The sequence below is a fragment of the Crinia signifera genome, chromosome 1, assembly GCF_055691185.1.
Source record: "Crinia signifera chromosome 1, ASM5569118v1, whole genome shotgun sequence".
In the NCBI taxonomy this organism is placed as follows: domain Eukaryota; kingdom Metazoa; phylum Chordata; class Amphibia; order Anura; family Myobatrachidae; genus Crinia; species Crinia signifera.
The window spans coordinates 144,358,550-144,365,617 of NC_139217.1; the positions used below are offsets into that span (position 1 = coordinate 144,358,550).

The 7,068-nt window shown below is 43.7% G+C and overlaps 1 protein-coding gene across 1 annotated transcript in view; it reads right to left on the reverse strand.

The window, feature by feature from the left end:
- The window catches only part of MYOZ2 (myozenin 2), a 78,172-nt gene extending 72,604 nt beyond the window's left edge, over positions 1 to 5,568 (reverse strand). Inside the window, exon 1 of the mRNA XM_083174458.1 lies at positions 5,325 to 5,568. The gene's annotated coding sequence lies outside the window, so the exon portion shown is untranslated. The remainder of the gene's footprint in view (positions 1 to 5,324) is intronic.
- Positions 5,569 to 7,068: the final 1,500 nt, after the last annotated feature.

Below are 7,068 nucleotides of genomic sequence, written 5' to 3' on the forward strand. Positions count from 1 at the left end.
ATCACTCCCACCCTCCCTCCCTGCTCTGAACTATCACTCCCACCCTCCCTCCCTGCTCTGCACTATCACTCCCACCCTCCCTCCTCTGCACTATCACTCCCACCCTCCCTCCCCTGCACTATCACTCCCACCCTCCCTCCCTGCTCTGCACTATCACTCCCCCCCTCCCTCCCTGCTCTGCACTATCACTCCCACCCTCCCTCCTCTGCACTATCACTCCCACCCTCCCTCCCTGCTCTGCACTATCACTCCCACCCTCCCTCCCTGCTCTGCACTATCACTCCCACCCTCCCTGCTCCGCACTATTACTCCCACCTTCCCTCCCTGCAAGCAATTTCAGTCCCCCTTGGCAATGAGCAATTTCAGTCCCCCTTGGCATTGATCATGAAGCCCCTGGCATCGAGCATGTAGGTAAGTGGCACTTATGTGTTAAATGTGTAATGGGCATTACGGTTTGTTAAATAGTATGTGATGGGCATTACGGTGTTATATAGTATGTGATGGGCATTACAGTGTTTTATATAGTATGCGATGGGCATTGCAGTATGTTATATAGTATGTAATGGGCATTACAGTGTTTTATATACTATGCGATGGGCATTGCGGTGCGTTATATAGTATGCAATGGGCATTACGGTGTGTTATATAGTATGCAATGGGCATCATGTGTGGCCTTATGTGTAATTGGCATTATGGCATGTGGCTTTATGTGTAATTGGTATTACAAAGTTTGCTAAAATGTGCAATGGGCATTACGTGTGTGGTATAATGTTGGTCCGTGCCCACTTTTCACTGCGCAGGAGCCTCACCTACTACAAATGGGGGGGGGCATGCCCTTGCTCCGGGCGCCGTGGCACCTAGCTACACCACTACATGTAGCACATACAGTATACACCCTTTAAGATAGCTGTGAGGTTGGCTTTCTATTTTTACAAGTAAACTGATGTTTTAGCAGTGTTTGTGGTTTAATAAGTATAACCCTATGTAATAAGCAAATTTTAAAAATGGATCATCAATACAGGGCTGCCATCAGAAATTGTGGGGCCTGGGACTGACAAAATCCCCATCCCCTCTCGATCCCCTCTCGATGCATAATAATGATTTATTTTATTACCTTTTTAATTAGCAGTACAAGGGCAGGCCGGGGCAGCAGGGCTGCATGTGTGCTGTCACTGTGCAGCACCACTCCTCTGTCCAGTCCCCAGGCTTGTGACAGTGAGGCAGGCACGCGGTACAATCTCCTCATCTGTTTCGCACGACGTGACGTCATTACGTGCTGTGGGTGCTTCCTGTGGAGGTCTCCCGTCGTACTGCAGGCACTGATGATAATGAAATCAGAGCTGCCGCGCTCTGGCCACCACGGGGCTCTGTATATGTGAGGCGGGGCAGGCTGCATATTAACCGTGGCGGCCCGTTGATGCTATTGCATAAGGGGGAGGGGGGGTGCGGCGTCTCAGCGGCTGTGCTGTGTAGTGAAGTGAAGGGGGTGCTGGGGATAGAGCTGCCCAGGCCCTACCTTCTGTCAAAACAGCGGGTCCAGGACAGTTGTCCCCATAGCACCCCCCCCCTCGAGTCTCCAAAACACTGACATCTGCTGGCAGAAGGTAGCAGACTAGCTTTCAAAGCTTTTGCTTTGAGAGGGCTTATTAGTATACATATAGAATCCATTGTTAAAAATAATTTTGAGAAGCTTTTTTAAATAAATTTTTTCAACAATAGGGGCTATCACTACAAACTACCAATACAATTTATCCAGTGCAGCTGAGCAATATATAGCTTCAGTACCTCTGGAATTGGCCTGAAGGGTTTCAGTTTAGCCAACCTGTTGCTGGTTCATGCATGTGCAGTAGAAGGTTCTACCTGGCATGTGAATGGATGTTTATGTAAAAGATCCGTGCGAATGTACGCAGCGTGCGAGAGGAGGCGGGAGTATCACCATTCGCAGGTCGTATTCCGGTTGACTTGCAAGGGCGCGAATTTACATCCGAGCAAATCAACCAGAATAATACCCTAAGAGTGCGGACTTCGGCTCAGTTCCATCTAGCGAGCAACAGGTCAAATAATAGATTAAAAATAGATTTCAAAATTGTACAGTAAAAAGAGTGCTTTTTTTAAAATTACCCTTTATTTTATTAACGCCATCTTGATTTTCTTGTAAAATAGGTTTTCCTAACTTTGCATGGGAAGCTATTGCCGGAGAAGCCTGGAAATAACTCATTGGGGTTCAAATGTATAGACCAGTGATTTTCAACCTTTTTACCTTGCGGCACACTAAATAAGATTTTAAAATTACCAAGGCACACCATGAGATCCCCACAGGTCAAAACACATTGGCCCCCACAGGAAATAAAACAAACCTATTGGCCCCCATATAAAAACCAATCACACTGGTCCCTTTGCATGAAAAGAAGAGACCAGTAAATAACAGTTGAACCGGTGGTGGCTGTAAACTAGTTTGGGAATCTCTAGATCTGGAGGCACACTTGAGAACAGCTCATGGCACACTAGTGTTCCACGGCACAGTGGTTGAAAAACACCGGTATAGACAGACAGTCAATAGGTCAACCCCATATGATCAACATGGTCAAAGGGTCAACTGTGACAAAAGGTCAACAGATAAAAGGTAGGCAGTGCTTAAGGTCAACAGGGTTCAGTGGTTCGACTACCACAGTACAGTTACAGTTACAGATACAGTTTTTTGGGTGGTTTTCACACTTTTTTTTTTACTCTTTTCTTGATTTACCATCCACATAGACTATGATTGGGAATAATAACCTCTCCTGATGTGTGGTGAGTGAAGAGAGCTTGCCAGGGTAAATGTTTGCAATAATTATGGCTACATATGATGAAACATACACACAAAAAAGAATTTAACAACTCTTTTGTGTTGACCATTTCCATGTTATCCTTTTGACCTTTTTCCTAATGCATGCTGACCAACTTCTATACCACACCCTCTTCTTGATAGGACACAACCTTAAATGTGTATATACACAGTGAGATTTTGGATGTGTACGAGTTTGACTATGCATTTCCCTTGGACTTCCCAGAGCCTAAAACCACACAATCTTAACTATATTTACTTGAGATTTTAACTACAGTATGAATGTTTTTGATTATACAGGTAGAACACTGATTATCCAGCATTGCATCGGTTCCATAAGCTAGATAACAGATTTTTCTAGATTATCAGTGATGTCATTTGAAAACAGGGAGCCCCCCACAGTGTGACCCTTGCACCTCGATTGCCCCCTCCCCCATAGCTTGTTTCATTCATGCACAGCATCCAAACAATGTGTCTCAGCCCCGCAGTGCAACCACCCCGCAACATGTATCCCCCACCATGCAAACCAACACCCTCCCACTGCCCCTTTAAGCCCTTCTGCTATCCTCTCAAGGCACCCACCAAATCCTACATTCCCCTGATGTGGAGGTTTCAGACTACCAGGTGCCGGAAAATCTGTGTTCTACTAAAACACTAGACTGTAACAATACAATATGGTCAAAATTGGCTTGCCTGCATGGTCTATTTTTTCTAATGACACAAACCTACAATTGGGCAGGCTTCGTGATTGCAAGCTGTATACACACTGTGCGATTTGTACTAACTTATCTTCCGATTTTAGATATATTCAACGTATGCACCTTATCACAGAGAAAAGTATTTTTTCCCTTTATTAAAGTAGATTCCTATGTTATTAGGCCCCGGAGGGAATATTTATCTTTCTTTTGTCAATCTTCATGCATTCAGTGTTCAGCTAGTATTCCAGATGTATTATTGCACAGGCTTTAAACCTCTACAATTACTCTCCATATACTGTAGTGAGACAAGGCTTTTGTACCTCTGTACTAACAAATTTGAGTCACAGATAACGTTTGTGCAGCCTCTGGAATAATAAGCACAGAAGCCTGTGCTGGTGACAAAATACAAAGCAAGAAGTGGGAGAAATGATAATTGAACAGCCATTGTGAAAATGTAATATGACATGCAAAATACACATAGAGATTTATATCTACACACCCACACACATATATATCTATTCTATATACTGTATATAAATAATACCCACACACATATGCCATACTTTGTATACTTAACATTAAGGAAGTAACTCACTTTGACCACATATAGTAGTAAATTATTCATTTACATAGTCCAAAACTACCTTTCTCCTGAAAACACAAATTGTTACAAATGATCTTGATTTGTAGAATTTCTTATATATCACTTAAGGTTCATATTTAGAACAGAAAACAAAAGTAGTTGCTTAGCAACACAATCTTCATAATTTCCGAACTCACATGAACCATGAGAATTGTGCAGCTCTGGCTGCTGTGTACATGCCAAGATATTTACATGGAAAATTTCAAGTTGTTTTTATTGGCCACAGCTGCATTAAAGCGGGGTTCACACTGCCAATCTCCCAATAATTGTATTGTGTGTATGCAGGAGCGTTAGCCCCGAAGGGTTTCAAACGCTCCTGCAACAGTCAGATTGGAAGGTCGGGATCTGGTGTTCCGCACACGTTATCTAGTTCCCGAACGCTTATCGGATCTGCAGAATCTATCTGATATTATACACCCTGCATAAAGCTGTGAACACACGGGGCAATTCTTCTAAGTGATTTTGATTACATTGTGAAAATCGTTTAGCTGGATTCCTGAAACGCCCCGTGTGTACTCAGCGGGCTATAGTGGTGCGCGACCCTGCAGTATTGCTATCCTCTAGCCAAATAGACACTGCAGGCAAGAATACTATGACTAGACATTGAAGTGTCTATCTGGCTGTACACTCGGGCTGCTGCTGGGGATAACCGCCGGCTTAAATCGCCCAGCCTCCAGCCCTTAAGACTTATTTGTGTCCAGTACAGTTTCCCATTGTGTGTACAATAGTGTAAAAAGTAATGCCAGATACATGATATAACCTTCCCATTCTATACATGTGGTTCATGTACAAGTGCATAACTCCTCATTAGAAGTGAGCATAGACAGTGCTGTAATTCAAAGATGTCTAAATACTGTCACATGTCAATCAAGTTCAGGTGTACAATTCTCTGTTTTGAAGGGACTGAAACATTTCTTGTTTTGCTATATAACCTTCAAAAGGTGTTTAATCTGTTTATCATTAATATTTTGCTGCAGCATCATTACCTCTGTCATTACATTCATGGAGTGATGATTTATATTAGATTTCCAAAAAAGGTACCTATCACATACGTCACAAGATCCTAATTCAAAGAAAGATTCATTGTGCCTGAAACAATCGTGTGCCAGTCCACCACTAACTGGTTCACAGCACAATAAAAACGGAATGAATAACTTACCTTTGTTTTAAAGATGGAAAGCACCAGGCACTATGGGTGGATTGCTCCTACTGTGCTTTAAGTCTCAATGACCTTCCTACTCCTGGACAGTCTTTCCAAGCACAGTAACTGGTATAGAGGCAAACTGGGGGTCTCTAACACGCTACACAGCCTGGCATCTCAGTGACATCAGACTGCTAAAATTAGATCTAACACTCAAGACTCTTATATGTTTAAGTTTTATCATGAATGAAAACCAAACTCAAGAAAGAATCCATTATGTTCATCTGGACCTATAATAATACCAATAGTGAAACTTTTGCCTTCCAGTAACTCATAAGAACAGAATATACTTTTAGTGTGAGAGCCATGGCACTTTGCTAGAACAATGCGCTGTGGTGTAGTATGGTATTTGTCACTTTGGAGGTCATCCGTCAGATCTTTTTTTTGTAATATGAGCTGTTGGCATTGCTGCTGCCTTCTGCTCTGCAGCCCGTAAATAATCCTGCAAAGACGTTTGTGGCTGACATTAACCCAGCAATCCTTTTAATTCAAGTTAAGCTAACTTTCTAATAATGCTTTATAGGTTGAGCTATTATAGGCTGTATAGACTGGACTATGGCCCTTATTCTGGTTCATTCGCTCGGATGCGAATTCGCACAGGGACCACTGTTTTGCGCATGCGCAGCAGCATTTCTGAGCATGTGTATATGCTGGGAGCGTGCCAACTCGGTGAGAAATCTGGTTGCCGAGTGCACACTCCCAGCCTTGCGAGCGGGGTGGGGGGGATTGGAGAGGGGCATGGGGTGCTGGGCTGGGGAATTAGCATATGTGTACGCCCTGCGTTTCATGGGCGTTCCCATTAAAAGGCTGGGCATACATATGATAATGTGGTCGTGACTCACATGCAGGGGGCGGACAGCTGACATAGCCGGATGTCAGCTGCCCGCCCAATTCCCTGCATTTCTTCACTCATATGTAGGAGTGGTCTGGGCCACCCTTACATATGCGGGCACCTAGCGCTATTTTTGAGGCGGAACGCTCCGGAACGCCGTTCCTGAAGTTCTGATGAAAAATTACCTCATCAGGAACGGCGTTCCGGAAGTTGTAATCAGTGGCGTTATAACTTCCGCATTCTCTGCGGCGGCTGGGTGAATGGAGTTGCGGCGACTTGCCTGGGTATCCCCCGCCCCTCTGCCTCCGACACCATCACATCGCTGTGCAGTGCGCACAGCGCTTCCATAGAAACATAGAATTTGACGGCAGATAAGAACCACTTGGCCCATCTAGTCTGCCCCTTTTTTAAACATGTTACCTCAAACCATATTTGATCCTTATTTTTTTGTAAGGATATCAATATGCCTATCCCAAGCATGTTTAAATTGTACTACTGTATTTGCCTCTACCACCTCTGATGGGAGGCTATTCCACTTATCTACTACTCTTTCTGTGAAGTAATTCTTCCTCAAATTTCCCCTGAATCTTCCTCCTTCTAGTTTCAGTGCATGTCCTCGTGTTCTGCTGCTCCTCTTCCTGTGAAGAATGTCTCCCACCTGTACCTTGTTAAAACCCTTGATATATTTGAAAGTTTCTATCATGTCCCCCCTTTCCCTTCTCTGCTCTAAAGTATACATATTAAGATCTTTTAGTCTTTCCTGGTACATTTTGTTATGTAGGCCATGCACCATTTTAGTTGCCCTTCTTTGTACAGTCTCTAATGTATTTATATCCTTCTGGAGATATGGCCTCCAGAACTGAACACAAT